The 16,881-nt window shown below is 44.9% G+C and overlaps 1 protein-coding gene across 1 annotated transcript in view; it reads left to right on the forward strand.

The window, feature by feature from the left end:
* The first annotated feature begins 5,664 nt into the window (after positions 1-5,664).
* The window catches only part of lrfn5b (leucine rich repeat and fibronectin type III domain containing 5b), a 62,530-nt gene continuing 51,313 nt past the window's right edge, over positions 5,665-16,881 (forward strand). Inside the window, exon 1 of the mRNA XM_072440069.1 lies at positions 5,665-5,947. The gene's annotated coding sequence lies outside the window, so the exon portion shown is untranslated. The remainder of the gene's footprint in view (positions 5,948-16,881) is intronic.

The following is a 16,881-nucleotide window of genomic DNA, read 5'->3' on the forward strand; positions in this document are numbered from 1 at the left end:
TAGACCTGCTTTAGTCCTGACGTAGACCTGCTTTAGTCCTGACGTAGATCTGCTTTTGTCCTGACGTAGGCCTGCTTTAGTCCTGATGTAGTTCTGCTTTAGTCCTGATGTAGTCCTGCTTTAGTTCTGACTGATGTAGGCCTGCTTTAGTCCTGACGTAGACCTGCTTTAGTCCTGATGTAGAACTGCTTTAGTCCTGATGTAGGCCTGCTTTAGTCCTGATGTAGACCTGGTTTAGTCCTGATTTAGTCCTGCTTTAGTCCTGATGTAGGCCTGCTTTAGTCCTGACGTAGGCCTGCTTTAGTCCTGATGTAGACCTGCTTTAGTCCTGATGTAGGCCTGCTTTAGTCCTGACGTAGACCTTATTTAGTCCTGATGTAGACCTGCTTTAGTCCTGATGTAGGCCTGCTTTAGTCCTGACGTAGACCTGGTTTAGTCCTGATGTAGTCCTGCTTTAGTCCTGACGTAGACCTGCTTTAGTCCTGATGTAGACCTGCTTTAGTCCTGATGTAGACCTGCTTTAGTCCTGATGTAGACCTGCTTTAGTCCTGATGTAGACCTGCTTTAGTCCTGATGTAGGCCTGCTTTAGTCCTGATGTAGACCTGCTTTAGTCCTGATGTAGTCCTGCTTTAGTCCTGACGTAGACCTGCTTTAGTCCTGATGTAGACCTGCTTTAGTCCTGATGTAGGCCTGGTTTAGTCTTGAAGTAGTCCTGATGTAGACCTGCTTTAGTCCTGATGCAGTCCTGGCTTAGTCCTGATGTAGACCTGGTTTAGTCCTGATGTAGACCTGGTTTAGTCCTGATGTAGTCCTGCTTTAGTCCTGATGTAGGCCTGCTTTAGTCCTGACGTAGGCCTGCTTTAGTCCTGATGTAGACCTGCTTTAGTCCTGATGTAGGCCTGCTTTAGTCCTGATGTAGACCTGCTTTAGTCCTGATGTAGACCTGCTTTAGTCCTGATGTAGGCCTGCTTTAGTCCTGATGTAGACCTGCTTTAGTCCTGATGTAGTCCTGCTTTAGTCCTGACGTAGACCTGCTTTAGTCCTGATGTAGACCTGCTTTAGTCCTGATGTAGGCCTGGTTTAGTCTTGAAGTAGTCCTGATGTAGACCTGCTTTAGTCCTGATGTAGTCCTGGCTTAGTCCTGATGTAGACCTGGTTTAGTCCTGATGTAGACCTGGTTTAGTCCTGATGTAGTCCTGCTTTAGTCCTGATGTAGGCCTGCTTTAGTCCTGACGTAGGCCTGCTTTAGTCCTGATGTAGACCTGCTTTAGTCCTGATGTAGGCCTGCTTTAGTCCTGACGTAGACCTGCTTTAGTCCTGATGTAGACCTGCTTTAGTCCTGATGTAGGCCTGCTTTAGTCCTGATGTAGACCTGGTTTAGTCCTGATGTAGTCCTGCTTTAGTCCTGACGTAGACCTGCTTTAGTCCTGATGTAGACCTGCTTTAGTCCTGATGTAGGCCTGCTTTAGTCCTGATGTAGACCTGCTTTAGTCCTGATGTAGACCTGCTTTAGTCCTGATGTAGACCTGGTTTAGTCCTGATGTAGACCTGCTTTAGTCCTGATGTAGTCCTGCTTTAGTCCTTATGTAGACCTGCTTTAGTCCTGATGTAGACCTGGTTTAGTTTTGATGTAGACCTGGTTTAGTCCTGATGTAGACCTGCTTTAGCCCTGATGTAGTCCTGATGTAGACCTGGTTTAGTTTTGATGTAGACCTGGTTTATTCCTGATGTAGACCTGGTTTAGTCTTGAAGTAGTCCTGATGTAGACCTGCTTTAGTCCTGATGTAGTCCTGACTTAGTCCTGATGTAGACCTGGTTTAGTCCTGATGTAGGCCTGGTTTAGTCTTGATGTAGACCTGCTTTAGTCCTGATGTAGACCTGGTTTAGTCCTGATGTAGACCTGCTTTAGTCCTGATGTAGTCCTGATGTAGACCTGGTTTAGTCTTGATGTAGACCTGGTTTAGTCCTGATGTAGACCTGCTTTAGTCCTGATGTAGTCCTGGCTTAGTCCTGATGTAGACCATCTTCAGTCCTGATGTTGACCTGCTTTAGTCCTGATGTAGTCCTGGCTTAGTCCTGATGTAGACCTGGTTTAGTCTTGATATAGACCTGCTTTACTCCTCAAGTTGACCTGCTTTAGTCCTGATGTAGACCTGCTTTAGTCCTGATGTAGACCTGGTTTAGTCCTGATGTAGACCTGCTTTAGTCCTGATGTAGTCCTGGCTTAGTCCTGATGTAGACCTGGTTTAGTCTTGAAGTAGTCCTGATGTAGACCTGCTTTAGTCCTAATGTAGACCTGCTTTAGTCCTGATGTAGGCCTGCTTTAGTCCTGATGTAGACCTGGTTTAGTCTTGAAGTAGTCCTGATGTAGACCTGCTTTAGACCTGATGTAGGCCTTCTTTAGTCCTGATGTAGACCTGCTTTAGTCCTGATGTAGACCTGCTTTAGTCCTGATGTAGACCTGCTTTAGTCCTGATGTAGGCCTGCTTTAGTCCTGATGTAGACCTGCTTTAGTCCTGATGTAGACCTGCTTTAGTCCTGATGTAGACCTGGTTTAGTCTTGAAGTAGTCCTGATGTAGACCTGCTTTAGTCCTGATGTAGACCTGCTTTAGTCCTGATGTAGACCTGCTTTAGTCCTGATGTAGGCCTGCTTTAGTCCTGATGTAGACCTGGTTTAGTCTTGAAGTAGTCCTGATGTAGACCTGCTTTAGTCCTGATGTAGGCCTGCTTTAGTCCTGATGTAGACCTGCTTTAGTCCTGATGTAGACCTGCTTTAGTCCTGATGTAGGCCTGCTTTAGTCCTGATGTAGACCTGGTTTAGTCCTGATGTAGACCTGCTTTAGTCCTGATGTAGTCCTGGCTTAGTCCTGATGTAGACCTGGTTTAGTCTTGAAGTAGTCCTGATGTAGACCTGCTTTAGTCCTAATGTAGACCTGCTTTAGTCCTGATGTAGGCCTGCTTTAGTCCTGATGTAGATCTGGTTTAGTCTTGAAGTAGTCCTGATGTAGACCTGCTTTAGTCCTGATGTAGGCCTTCTTTAGTCCTGATGTAGACCTGCTTTAGTCCTGATGTAGACCTGCTTTAGTCCTGATGTAGACCTGCTTTAGTCCTGATGTAGGCCTGCTTTAGTCCTGATGTAGACCTGCTTTAGTCCTGATGTAGACCTGCTTTAGTCCTGATGTAGGCCTGCTTTAGTCCTGATGTAGACCTGCTTTAGTCCTGATGTAGACCTGCTTTAGTCCTGATGTAGACCTGGTTTAGTCTTGAAGTAGTCCTGATGTAGACCTGCTTTAGTCCTGATGTAGACCTGCTTTAGTCCTGATGTAGGCCTGCTTTAGTCCTGATGTAGACCTGCTTTAGTCCTGATGTAGACCTGCTTTAGTCCTGATGTAGATCTGCTTTAGTCCTGACGTAGACCTGCTTTAGTCCTGATGTAGACCTGCTTTAGTCCTGATGTAGACCTGCTTTAGTCCTGATGTAGGCCTGCTTTAGTCCTGATGTAGACCTGGTTTAGTCTTGAAGTAGTCCTGATGTAGACCTGCTTTAGTCCTGATGTAGGCCTGCTTTAGTCCTGATGTAGACCTGGTTTAGTCTTGAAGTAGTCCTGATGTAGACCTGCTTTAGTCCTGATGTAGGCCTGCTTTAGTCCTGATGTAGACCTGCTTTAGTCCTGTTGTAGACCTGCTTTAGTCCTGATGTAGGCCTGCTTTAGTCCTGATGTAGACCTGCTTTAGTCCTGACGTAGACCTGCTTTATTCCTGATGTAGACCTGCTTTAGTCCTGATGTAGACCTGGTTTATTCCTGATGTAGACCTGCTTTAGTCCTGATGTAGACCTGCTTTAGTCCTGATGTAGACCTGGTTTAGTCTTGAAGTAGTCCTGATGTAGACCTGCTTTAGTCCTGATGTAGACCTGCTTTAGTCCTGATGTAGATCTGCTTTAGTCCTGATGTAGACCTGCTTTAGTCCTGATGTAGACCTGCTTTAGTCCTGATGTAGGCCTGCTTTAGTCCTGATGTAGACCTGCTTTAGTCCTGATGTAGACCTGGTTTAGTCTTGAAGTAGTCCTGATGTAGACCTGCTTTAGTCCTGATGTAGACCTGCTTTAGTCCTGATGTAGACCTGCTTTAGTCCTGATGTAGACCTGCTTTAGTCCTGATGTAGACCTGGTTCAACCCTGATCTAGTCCAGGTTTAAATCAAGATTTTTGACACATTGTTATTTTGTCCTAAATTGAGCCCATTTAGTCCTGATGTAGATATAGATCTTGTTCTAGTCCTTGTTCAGTCCTGATTTAGTCCCAGTTTTGATGTAGTGAATGTGAAAGTGTGAACACATACAGAAAATGAACACATTTGACAGACTCCAGACCAAATGGGACATTTATTTTGGATTTGGAAAACTTGGTTTCCTGAAGAGTTTGCCACCCGCTCGTCTCAAGAGCTGTTATTGTTTTGCCTGGAATGTCCCACATTATGGCATTAAACTATCTATTGTTGCATTTATTCAATCGCACATGTTACATCTTCCTTCTGTGAGCGTGGTCACCTCGCCATAGATCAGATCAGTTTCTTGACCTTGTGGTGCAGTGTAATGCCACTGTGAAACATTCAAGGAAAAATAATAGCATCTCCATGGCAACCCCTCCACTGGACAAGCTCCACCTTTAAACATAGACTAAACCAGGTCCAAAACCAGATCAGAACCACGACTAAATCAAACATCTCAAAACTAAAGCATTTTCAAAAAATACACACTGAAAGATATGCAATAACGATTTTTTTAAAATTTAAAACCTACGATGAATAGACACAGTCGGTGTTTTGTAATCTGTGGCCTCGACCTGGCCCGGTCCTGGCCCGGTCCTGGCCCGGTACGGTCCAGGCCCCGGTCCAGGCCGTGCTCGCTGTGGCCCAGAGTTCAGCGCGCATGAATAAATGATGATGCCTTTGCTTTCCTCCTTCCGCCCGCGTGTCACAGATCGCTGAAGGCTCTGCACACTCCGCATCCGCCTGCGCGCACAAACGCGTTCTCTGGGCGCACAAACGCGTTCTCTGCGCGCACAAACGCGTTCTCTGCGCGCACAAACGCGTTCTCTGTGCGCGCGCGCCATTACCATTCCGCGCACGACACCTCTGGTCAGAAATGGAGCCGACTGGCCTCCTGTCAGTTGTCCGAGCCGAGGGCAGCGCTGAGCGGGAAGATATTATGTCAGCAACCTTTCACTCAAGCTGGGATTAACTCGCACTGAGCACAGGAGAAAGAAAAAAACACGGGTGAAAGCGTCACACGAACATCTGGCAGCAGGATTGAAAAGAGGAGACGAGGACTCGACTCCGCTGCGCCCGCGCGCTGTATCTGCTCATCTAAATTGGGAGATAATATTAAGCTTGTGTCGCTACAAAAGGCGTTTTCTCTCGCGCGGCGCTGCGTCTGGGCTCGAGCGCGGAGCACGGATGCGCAGAGGAAGCGAAGCTCTCCCACAGCTGCAACCTGCCTCCTTCTTCTCCATCTCCAGCACAACACACCCAGCATCAGCAGCATCAGCATCATCAGCAGCAGCATCAGCACCAGCACCAGCGGGAGGACACGGGCACCATCCGGCCGGCCGCGCACCGACTGCGTTTGTCACCGGGAGATTCCGCGTCGTCCGGACTGAGGTTTATCCAGAGCGCGCGCGGGGGAATTGGACTCGAGCCCGCGGAAGTCTTGTGGCGATGGATTTCTTGAAGGGCATCGGTGCGTGTTCGTTGGCAGAAGGCCGACGCGCGCTGTGAAAAAGGAGGAACCTGCTTCAGAGGCAACTCGTTATCACCTGGATTCTTTTTTTTTTTGTATCATTCTCTCCCCCCTCTTCGCCCTGGATGGGATTTAAAACCGAGCAGAAGATGCCCAGGCGCGCGGTGCAGATGCTGTTTTGACGCGTCCGGATGTTTAAACGCAAAGGTATGTTTCAAAATATTGACTGCGCGTAATGAAATATGCAAGAAATATGCACACACACGCGAAAAAAAACTGACTTGGAAGTTCTCTCAGGACACCCCACCCCCACGCAGCCCCCCATCCACACCTTCTCCTCTTCCCTCTTTCCTTCCTCCGCGCCCGGTTCAGTGCTTCTCTCCTTCTCTCCTTCCTTCCTTCCTTCCTTCCTTCCTTCCTTCCTCCTTCCTTCCTTCATTCTTTCTCCTCTCCCTTTCCTCCCTTGTGTGACAGACTACAGGGTTGTGGCCACTATCCCAAGACCTGCACCGCAAGGTCAAAATCGTCTCATTTGCAAAGTACAATTGTATTTTGGGATCCTGGATGTGGCAACCACACCGTGTATCTAAGCAGAATATACGTGTACAGTGTGTTTGACTGAGCGTCATGTGCACACGGCATTAGACCGGGTTAAAACTCGGATTATGCCGGAATCACGCCTGGTTTAGTCCTGGTTCTGGTCTTTGGTTTAGTCCTGGTTTGGTTTATTCAAGTCCTGGTTTAGTCCTGGTTTACCTCTGAACATTTGATGGATACACTTTACCTGATTTAATCTTGGTTCTTTGGTTTAGTCCTGGTTTGGTTTAAACTTTGTCTAGTCTTGGTTGGTTTATTCTTGCATTAACTGGATTAGTCTAGTCTTTGGTTTAGTTTATAAAATCCTGTGTCAACATTTTGGTTTTAGCCTTGGTTTGGTTCAGTCCTAGTTTTGTCCTGGTTTATAGATGCATTACCTGGTTTAGACCTAGTTGGGGTTCTTGGTTTAGCCCTGGTTTTACCCTTTGCTTTCAGCCCTACTTTATCCCTGTGCTTAGTCCTGGTTTAGACCTGGTTCATAGATGCTTTACCTGTTTAGTCCTGGTTTATAGATGCATTACCTGGTTTAGACCTAGTTGGGGTTCTTGGTTTAGCCCTGGTTTAATCCTTTTCTTACAGCTCCACTTTATCCCTGTGCTTAGTCCTGGTTTAGACCTGGTTTATAGATGCTTTACCTGTTTAGTCCTGGTTTATAGATGCATTACCTGGTTTAGACCTAGTTTGTGTTCTTGGTTTAGCCCTGGTTTAATCCTTTTCTTACAGCTCCACTTTATCCCTGTGCTTAGTCCTGGTTTAGACCTGGTTTATAGATGCTTTACCTGTTTAGTCCTGGTTTATAGATGCATTACCTGGTTTAGACCTAGTTTGTGTTCTTGGTTTAGCCCTGGTTTAATCCTTTTCTTACAGCTCCACTTTATCCCTGTGCTTAGTCCTGGTTTAGACCTGGTTTATTGACGGTTTAGACCTGGTTTAGACTTGGTTTATTGATGCATTACCTGGTTTAGACTCTGTTGAGGTTCTTGGTTTAGCCCTGGTTTAATCCTTTGCTTATAGCCCCACTTTGTCCCTCTGTTTAGTCCTGGTTTAGACCTGGTTTATGATGCATTACCTGGTTTAGACCTGGTTTACAGACGCATTACCTGGTTTAGGCCTGGTTTACAGACGCATTACCTGGTTTAGGCCTGGTTTACAGATGCATTACCGGGTTTAGACCTGGTTTACAGATGCATTACCTGGTTTAGGCCTGGTTTACAGACGCATTACCTGGTTTAGGCCTGGTTTACAGATGCATTACCGGGTTTAGACCTGGTTTACAGATGCATTACCTGGTTTAGACCTGGTTTACAGACGCATTACCTGGTTTAGGCCTGGTTTACAGACGCATTACCTGGTTTAGGCCTGGTTTACAGATGCATTACCGGGTTTAGACCTGGTTTACAGATGCATTACCTGGTTTAGGCCTGGTTTACAGATGCATTACCGGGTTTAGGCCTGGTTTACAGATGCATTACCTGGTTTAGGCCTGGTTTACAGATGCATTACCTGGTTTAGGCCTGGTTTACAGATGCATTACCGGGTTTAGGCCTGGTTTACAGATGCATTACCTGGTTTAGGCCTGGTTTACAGATGCATTACCGGGTTTAGGCCTGGTTTACAGATGCATTACCTGGTTTAGGCCTGGTTTACAGATGCATTACCTGCTTTAGACCTGGTTTACAGATGCATTACCTGCTTTAGGCCTGGTTTACAGATGCATTACCTGGTTTAGTCCTGGTTCAGACGGTTTATTTCTGGCTTAATCCCTCTTTAATCCTGGTTTTCTCACCGGATCAAACCTCTTGCAGGTGACTTGATGAACCAGCCCGTCATACGCGCTCATCTGATCTGTTACACATCATTATCCGCGTTCAGCCTGAGGGATCGTGGCTGCACCGGCCACGAAGGAAACGAGGAAAACAACCACCAGTCCACGTCTCGTTTTGCCGCCTATACAATGCCGTTACGCCACCTGCTATTAATGCATTTGCACGGCCGCGTAGCTCGCAGGCGCTGCTACCTTTCGCCTTTCGTGTGAGACATGATACCCCCTCCTTCCTGCTCGCTGCCTTTGCACACACCGGCTGACCCAAATGTGGCAGACTGCGAGACGAGATGCTTTGTCGGTGGATCGGAAACCTCGATGTTCATCCAGATTGCAACCGTCTTTAAGCGTGCGTGTTGATATATTTGGATAACATGACAGGTTTGCAGAGGATTTCGGTCGTTTCGGAAGCCGTTTGAAATGTGCTAAAAGCTTCGGAAGGAGGAGGGAATGTGGGCCACGGCGAGCGAGCGTTTCCGTGTATGTTCAGCTTGGAAAGGCTGTTGTGAAAGTGAGCTCAAACAGGAATGCTTTTAGTCGGTTTGACAAAATGCAGCATTTTAACTGTATATTTTCATTTTTTTATTCAGTGAGAAATTCCTACCTTTGCATTTCAAGTTGTAGAATTGTTTGAAATACTGAAGTTTAGTCCTTGTTGGGGTTAGTCCTGGTTTAGTCCTGGTTTTAGCCTTGGTTTTAGCCTTGGTTTTAGCCTTGGTTTTAGTCCTGGTTTTAGTTCTGGTTTTAGTCCTGTTTTTTGTTCTGGTTTAGTTGTGGTTTAGTCCTGGTCCTGGTTTTAGCCTTGGTTTTAGCCTTGGTTTTAGTCCTGGTTTTAGTTCTGGTTTTAGTCCTGTTTTTTGTTCTGGTTTAGTTGTGGTTTAGTCCTGGTTTAGCCCTGGTTTTAGTCCTGGTTTTAGTTCTGGTTTTAGTCCTGGTTTTAGTTCTGGTTTAGTCCTGGTTTAAGATAAGATAAGATAATCCTTTTTAATCCTGGTTTAGTCCTGCTTTAGTCTTGGTTTACTCCTGGTTTAGTCCTGGTTTAAACCTAAATAATAGAGCTGCATGTCATTTCACAATCAAATGGAAAATGCATTTTGAATGGCAAAGACGGCAGTTATTTAAGTCACATGATGATTGTCTTTTCAAACATGACATTTCCCTGTAGTTCAGACCGCCGCAAACATGTGAAACGCACGTGATTCTTGTAGTTCAGACCGCCGCAAACATGTGAAACGCACGTGATTCTTGTAGTTCAGACCGCCACAAACATGTGAAATGCACGTGATTCTTGTAGTTCAGACCGCCGCAAACATGTGAAACGCACGTGATTCTTGTAGTTCAGACCGCCGCAAACATGTGAAACGCACGTGATTCTTGTAGTTCAGACCGCCGCAAACATGTGAAACGCACGTGATTCTTGTAGTTCAGACCGCCACAAACATGTGAAATGCACGTGATTCTTGTAGTTCAGACCGCCGCAAACATGTGAAATGCACGTGATTCTTGTAGTTCAGACCGCCGCAAACATGTGAAACGCACGTGATTCTTGTAGTTCAGACCGCCGCAAACATGTGAAACGCACGTGATTCTTGTAGTTCAGACCGCCACAAACATGTGAAACGCACGTGATTCTTGTAGTTCAGACCGCCGCAAACATGTGAAACGCACGTGATTCTTGTAGTTCAGACCGCCGCAAACATGTGAAACGCACGTGATTCTTGTAGTTCAGACCGCCTCAAACATGTGAAACGCACGTGATTCTTGTAGTTCAGACCGCCGCAAACATGTGAAACGCACGTGATTCTTGTAGTTCAGACCGCCGCAAACATGTGAAACGCACGTGATTCTTGTAGTTCAGACCGCCACAAACATGTGAAATGCACGTGATTCTTGTAGTTCAGACCGCCACAAACATGTGAAACGCACGTGATTCTTGTAGTTCAGACCGCCGCAAACATGTGAAACGCACGTGATTCTTGTAGTTCAGACCGCCGCAAACATGTGAAACGCACGTGATTCTTGTAGTTCAGACCGCCACAAACATGTGAAATGCACGTGATTCTTGTAGTTCAGACCGCCACAAACATGTGAAACGCACGTGATTCTTGTAGTTCAGACCGCCACAAACATGTGAAATGCACGTGATTCTTGTAGTTCAGACCGCCACAAACATGTGAAACGCACGTGATTCTTGTAGTTCAGACCGCCACAAACATATGAAATGCACGTGATTCTTGTAGTTCAGACCGCCTCAAACATGTGAAACGCACGTGATTCTTGTAGTTCAGACCGCCGCAAACATGTGAAACGCACGTGATTCTTGTAGTTCAGACCGCCGCAAACATGTGAAACGCACGTGATTCTTGTAGTTCAGACCGCCTCAAACATGTGAAACGCACGTGATTCTTGTAGTTCAGACCGCCGCAAACATGTGAAATGCACGTGATTCTTGTAGTTCAGACCGCCGCAAACATGTGAAACGCACGTGATTCTTGTAGTTCAGACCGCCACAAACATGTGAAATGCACGTGATTCTTGTAGTTCAGACCGCCGCAAACATGTGAAACGCACGTGATTCTTGTAGTTCAGACCGCCACAAACATGTGAAACGCACGTGATTCTTGTAGTTCAGACCGCCGCAAACATGTGAAACGCACGTGATTCTTGTAGTTCAGACCGCCACAAACATGTGAAACGCACGTGATTCTTGTAGTTCAGACCGCCACAAACATGTGAAATGCACGTGATTCTTGTAGTTCAGACCGCCACAAACATGTGAAATGCACGTGATTCTTGTAGTTCAGACCGCCACAAACATGTGAAACGCACGTGATTCTTGTAGTTCAGACCGCCACAAACATGTGAAATGCACGTGATTCTTGTAGTTCAGACCGCCACAAACATGTGAAATGCACGTGATTCTTGTAGTTCAGACCGCCGCAAACATGTGAAACGCACGTGATTCTTGTAGTTCAGACCGCCTCAAACATGTGAAACGCACGTGATTCTTGTAGTTCAGACCGCCGCAAACATGTGAAACGCACGTGATTCTTGTAGTTCAGACCGCCACAAACATGTGAAACGCACGTGATTCTTGTAGTTCAGACCGCCGCAAACATGTGAAACGCACGTGATTCTTGTAGTTCAGACCGCCTCAAACATGTGAAACGCACGTGATTCTTGTAGTTCAGACCGCCACAAACATGTGAAATGCACGTGATTCTTGTAGTTCAGACCGCCTCAAACATGTGAAACGCACGTGATTCTTGTAGTTCAGACCGCCACAAACATGTGAAATGCACGTGATTCTTGTAGTTCAGACCGCCACAAACATGTGAAATGCACGTGATTCTTGTAGTTCAGACCGCCACAAACATGTGAAACGCACGTGATTCTTGTAGTTCAGACCGCCTCAAACATGTGAAACGCACGTGATTCTTGTAGTTCAGACCGCCGCAAACATGTGAAACGCACGTGATTCTTGTAGTTCAGACCGCCACAAACATGTGAAACGCACGTGATTCTTGTAGTTCAGACCGCCGCAAACATGTGAAACGCACGTGATTCTTGTAGTTCAGACCGCCGCAAACATGTGAAACGCACGTGATTCTTGTAGTTCAGACCGCCGCAAACATGTGAAACGCACGTGATTCTTGTAGTTCAGACCGCCGCAAACATGTGAAATGCACGTGATTCTTGTAGTTCAGACCGCCACAAACATGTGAAATGCACGTGATTCTTGTAGTTCAGACCGCCACAAACATGTGAAACGCACGTGATTCTTGTAGTTCAGACCGCCACAAACATGTGAAATGCACGTGATTCTTGTAGTTCAGACCGCCGCAAACATGTGAAACGCACGTGATTCTTGTAGTTCAGACCGCCTCAAACATGTGAAACGCACGTGATTCTTGTAGTTCAGACCGCCTCAAACATGTGAAACGCACGTGATTCTTGTAGTTCAGACCGCCACAAACATGTGAAATGCACGTGATTCTTGTAGTTCAGACCGCCACAAACATGTGAAATGCACGTGATTCTTGTAGTTCAGACCGCCGCAAACATGTGAAACGCACGTGATTCTTGTAGTTCAGACCGCCACAAACATGTGAAATGCACGTGATTCTTGTAGTTCAGACCGCCTCAAACATGTGAAACGCACGTGATTCTTGTAGTTCAGACCGCCTCAAACATGTGAAACGCACGTGATTCTTGTAGTTCAGACCGCCACAAACATGTGAAACGCACGTGATTCTTGTAGTTCAGACCGCCACAAACATGTGAAATGCACGTGATTCTTGTAGTTCAGACCGCCACAAACATGTGAAATGCACGTGATTCTTGTAGTTCAGACCGCCACAAACATGTGAAATGCACGTGATTCTTGTAGTTCAGACCGCCACAAACATGTGAAATGCACGTGATTCTTGTAGTTCAGACCGCCGCAAACATGTGAAATGCACGTGATTCTTGTAGTTCAGACCGCCGCAAACATGTGAAACGCACGTGATTCTTGTAGTTCAGACCGCCGCAAACATGTGAAACGCACGTGATTCTTGTAGTTCAGACCGCCACAAACATGTGAAATGCACGTGATTCTTGTAGTTCAGACCGCCGCAAACATGTGAAACGCACGTGATTCTTGTAGTTCAGACTGCCACAAACATGTGAAATGCACGTGATTCTTGTAGTTCAGACCGCCGCAAACATGTGAAACGCACGTGATTCTTGTATTAATCAGTCATCTCTCAAACGCTAATGATCCTGGACTTGAAAATGTGAACTTTGAACCAGAAACCGTCATCGCAAATCGAACGTTCAGCTCTTTGACGAATAATCCCACGTTTTCGCCTGAATCAGAAAACGTCTTCATTGTCCGCTGTCCTTAGACAAGGTAAAAAAACCACAAAAGCCTCCTCAGCGATGTCACAGAAACCCTTTGATTTACACGGGGCGGCGTAAAGGCTGATGAACACAGCAGTTCTATTGATGCAGTGGGGTCCGCTTTGTGCGCCGTCCCCCCCGGCGCCACTCAACCCACCCCCCAACACTCCACACGCTCGCACCCGCGACAAGAAAGAAAACACTCCCGAACCGTATCACAATCCAGACGTTTGGGACTTTTCTCCGTCCTCCCAATAGAGTTTGTTCACGATGTAGGATGGTAATGATCTCGTGTGAAGGCGAGGTCCTTTCATGGGTTTCAAAGTGATGAAAACGTAGCAACAACAAAGGCCCTCAACATGTCACGTATAAACAAGCCGCTGATATCCATAAACATAACTCTATGGAAAATACACTGTTTTTGTATGAAATATTAAATCTATATTCCACAAAATGTTGAACCTTATCATTAGTTGTTAGGAATTAAATCATTAATCTTATGGCTTAAAGGCATATTTAGCTAAATAGACTTTTGAGCTTTTGCCCATGTTATATAGAAATCAAAATAAACCTGGACTTCTATTTTGCATCATTCATGCTCTGATTTCCACTGGATTGACAGGTAAAAACGTCCATAAAGTCCATTAACCATCAGTGGACCGGCTCTTTGGTCCATTTGTGTTCACAACAGACGTATGGCTTTGTTAACATTGCATGGTTAGCCCTGGTTTAGTCCTGGTTTAGCTCTGGTTTAGTCCTGGTTTAGCCCTTGTTTAGTCCTGGTTCATAAGTCCCAGTTTAGCTCTGGTTTAGCTCTGGTTTAGGCCTGGTTTAGCTCTGGTTTCCCTGGTTTAGCCCTTGTTTAGCTCTGGTTTAGCCCTGGTTCATTAGTCCCGGTTTAGTTCTGGTTTAGCTCTGGTTTAGCTCTGGTTTAGCCCTGGTTTAGCTCTGGTTTCCCTGGTTTAGCCCTTGTTTAGCTCTGGTTTAGCCCTGGTTTAGCCCTGGTTTAGCCATTGTTTAGTTCTGGTTTAGCCCTTGTTTAGTTCTGGTTTAGCCCTTGTTTAGCTCTGGTTTAGCCCTGGTTTAGCCCTGGTGTAGCTCTGGTTTAGCCCTGGTTTAGCTCTGGTTTAGGCCTGGTTTAGCCCTGGTTCAGCTATGGTTTAGGCCTGGTTTAGCCCTGGTTCAGCTATGGTTTAGCCCTGGTTCATTAGTCCCGGTTTAGTTCTGGTTTAGCTCTGGTTTAGCCCTGGTTTAGCTCTGGTTTCCCTGGTTTAGCCCTTTTTTAGCTCTGGTTTAGCCCTGGTTTAGCCCTGGTTTAGTCCTGGTTTAGCCCTGGTTTAGCCCTGGTTTAGCCCTGGTTTATCCCTGGTCTAGCCCTGGTTTATCCCTGGTCTAGCCCTGGTTTAGTCCTGGTTTAGCCCTAGCTCTGGTTCTTGTCATGTGTTTGTCACTGCGTCTGTAATGAATCAAAATGAGCTCAAAGTGTCGTTAGCATCATCACATCTGGCTTTTACCCAGGAAAAGCCGGGTAATCTATTCCAAAATGCGGCTCCCCCTTGTCCCCGAGCCGCTGGGGTCTTTTGCTGAATATTACGAGATGATCTGAAAACAAACCTCTGACGGATCTGTCTCACCAGAAAATCTGACGTTTTCAGTGTTGCCATGACATCGAGGCTGTCACCCAGAGGAGCTTCTGCGTCCCGTGCCCTCCGCTGATACGGGCAACTTCCGTGCGTAAAGAAGGCTGGGGAAAGTACTATTACTGTGTATGTATAAAATACTTCAAGGTGCTACACGGAGATGAGCGATTTGAACTCAGATTTATATCTTAATATTTTTTCATCCTGTAGTATCCTGATAATGATAGTCAGATATTGTTATAGTAGTCCTAGCTTTGTCCCTGGTTTTGTCTTTTAGGATTCTGTTTTAGTCTTTCTTTAGTCCTGTTTTAGTCTTTGATTAAGGCCTGTTTTAGTCTTTTTTTAGTCCTGTTTATTCTTAGGTTAAGACCTGTTTTGGTATTTCTTTGGTCCTGTTTTAGTCTTTGATTGAGGCCCGTTTTAGTCTTTCTTTAGTCCTGTTTTAGTCTTTCTTTAGTCCTGTTTTAGTCTTTGATTAAGGCCTGTTTTAGTCTTTCTTTAGTCCTGTTTTAGTTTTTGATTGAGGCCTGTTTTAGTCTTTCTTTAGTCCTGTTTTATTCTTAGGTTAAGGCCTGTTTCAGTCTTTCTTTAGTCCTGTTTTAGTCTTTGATTAAGGCCTGTTTTAGTCTTTCTTTAGTCCTGTTTTGTCCCTGTTTTAGTGTTTCTTTGGTCCTGTTTTAGTCTTTGATTGAGGCCTGTTTTAGTCTTTCTTTAGTCCTGTTTTAGTCTTTGATTGAGGCCTGTTTTAGTCTTTCTATAGTCCTGTTTTGTCCCTGTTTTAGTCTTTCTTTGGTCCTGTTTTAGTCTTTAATTAAGGCCTGTTTTAGTCTTTCTTTATTCCTGTTTATTCTTAGGTTAAGGCCTGTTTTAGTCTTTCTTTAGTCCTGTTTTGTCCCTGTTTTAGTCTTTCTTTGGTCCTGTTTTAGTCTTTGATTGAGGCCTGTTTTAGTCTTTCTTTAGTCCTGTTTTGTCCCTGTTTTAGGCTTTCTTTAGTCCTGTTTTAGTCTTTGATTAAGGCCTGTTTTAGTCTTTCTTTAGTCCTGTTTTAGTCTTTGATTGAGGCCTGTTTTAGTCTTTCTTTAGTCCTGTTTTAGTCTTTGATTAAGGCCTGTTTTAGTCTTTCTTTAGTCCTGTTTTGTCCCTGTTTTAGTATTTCTTTGGTCCTGTTTTAGTCTTTGATTGAGGCCTGTTTTAGTCTTTCTTTAGTCCTGTTTTAGTCTTTCTTTAGTCCTGTTTTAGTTTTTGATTGAGGCCTGTTTTAGTCTTTCTTTAGTCCTGTTTTAGTCTTTCTATAGTCCTGTTTTGTCCCTATTTTAGTCTTTCTTTGGTCCTGTTTTAGTCTTATTTGAGGCCTGTTTTAGTCTTTGATTAAGGCCTATTTTAGTCTTTCTTTGGTCCTGTTTTAGTCTTTGATTAAGGCCTGTTTTAGTCTTTCTTTAGTCCTGTTTTGTCCCTGTTTTAGTATTTCTTTGGTCCTGTTTTAGTCTTTGATTGAGGCCTGTTTTAGTCTTTCTATAGTCCTGTTTTGTCCCTGTTTTAGTCTTTCTTTGGTCCTGTTTTAGTCTTTAATTAAGGCCTGTTTTAGTCTTTCTTTATTCCTGTTTATTCTTAGGTTAAGGCCTGTTTTAGTCTTTCTTTAGTCCTGTTTTGTCCCTGTTTTAGTATTTCTTTGGTCCTGTTTTAGTCTTTGATTGAGGCCTGTTTTAGTCTTTCTTTAGTCCTGTTTTAGTCTTTCTTTAGTCCTGTTTTAGTCTTTGATTGAGGCCTGTTTTAGTCTTTCTACAGTCCTGTTTTGTCCCTGTTTTAGGCTTTCTTTAGTCCTGTTTTAGTCTTTGATTAAGGCCTGTTTTAGTCTTTCTTTAGTCCTGTTTTAGTCTTTGATTGAGGCCTGTTTTAGTCTTTCTTTAGTCCTGTTTTAGTCTTTGATTAAGGCCTGTTTTAGTCTTTCTTTAGTCCTGTTTTGTCCCTGTTTTAGTATTTCTTTGGTCCTGTTTTAGTCTTTGATTGAGGCCTGTTTTAGTCTTTCTTTAGTCCTGTTTTAGTCTTTCTTTAGTCCTGTTTTAGTCTTTGATTGAGGCCTGTTTTAGTCTTTCTTTAGTCCTGTTTTAGTCTTTCTATAGTCCTGTTTTGTCCCTATTTTAGTCTTTCTTTGGTCCTGTTTTAGTCTTTGATTAAGGCCTGTTTTAGTCTTTCTTTAG

Source organism: Eucyclogobius newberryi, unplaced genomic scaffold (assembly GCF_026437365.1).
Source record: "Eucyclogobius newberryi isolate DKJ021-1_F unplaced genomic scaffold, fEucNew1.0.hap1 SCAF_1, whole genome shotgun sequence".
NCBI lineage: Eukaryota > Metazoa > Chordata > Actinopteri > Gobiiformes > Gobiidae > Eucyclogobius > Eucyclogobius newberryi.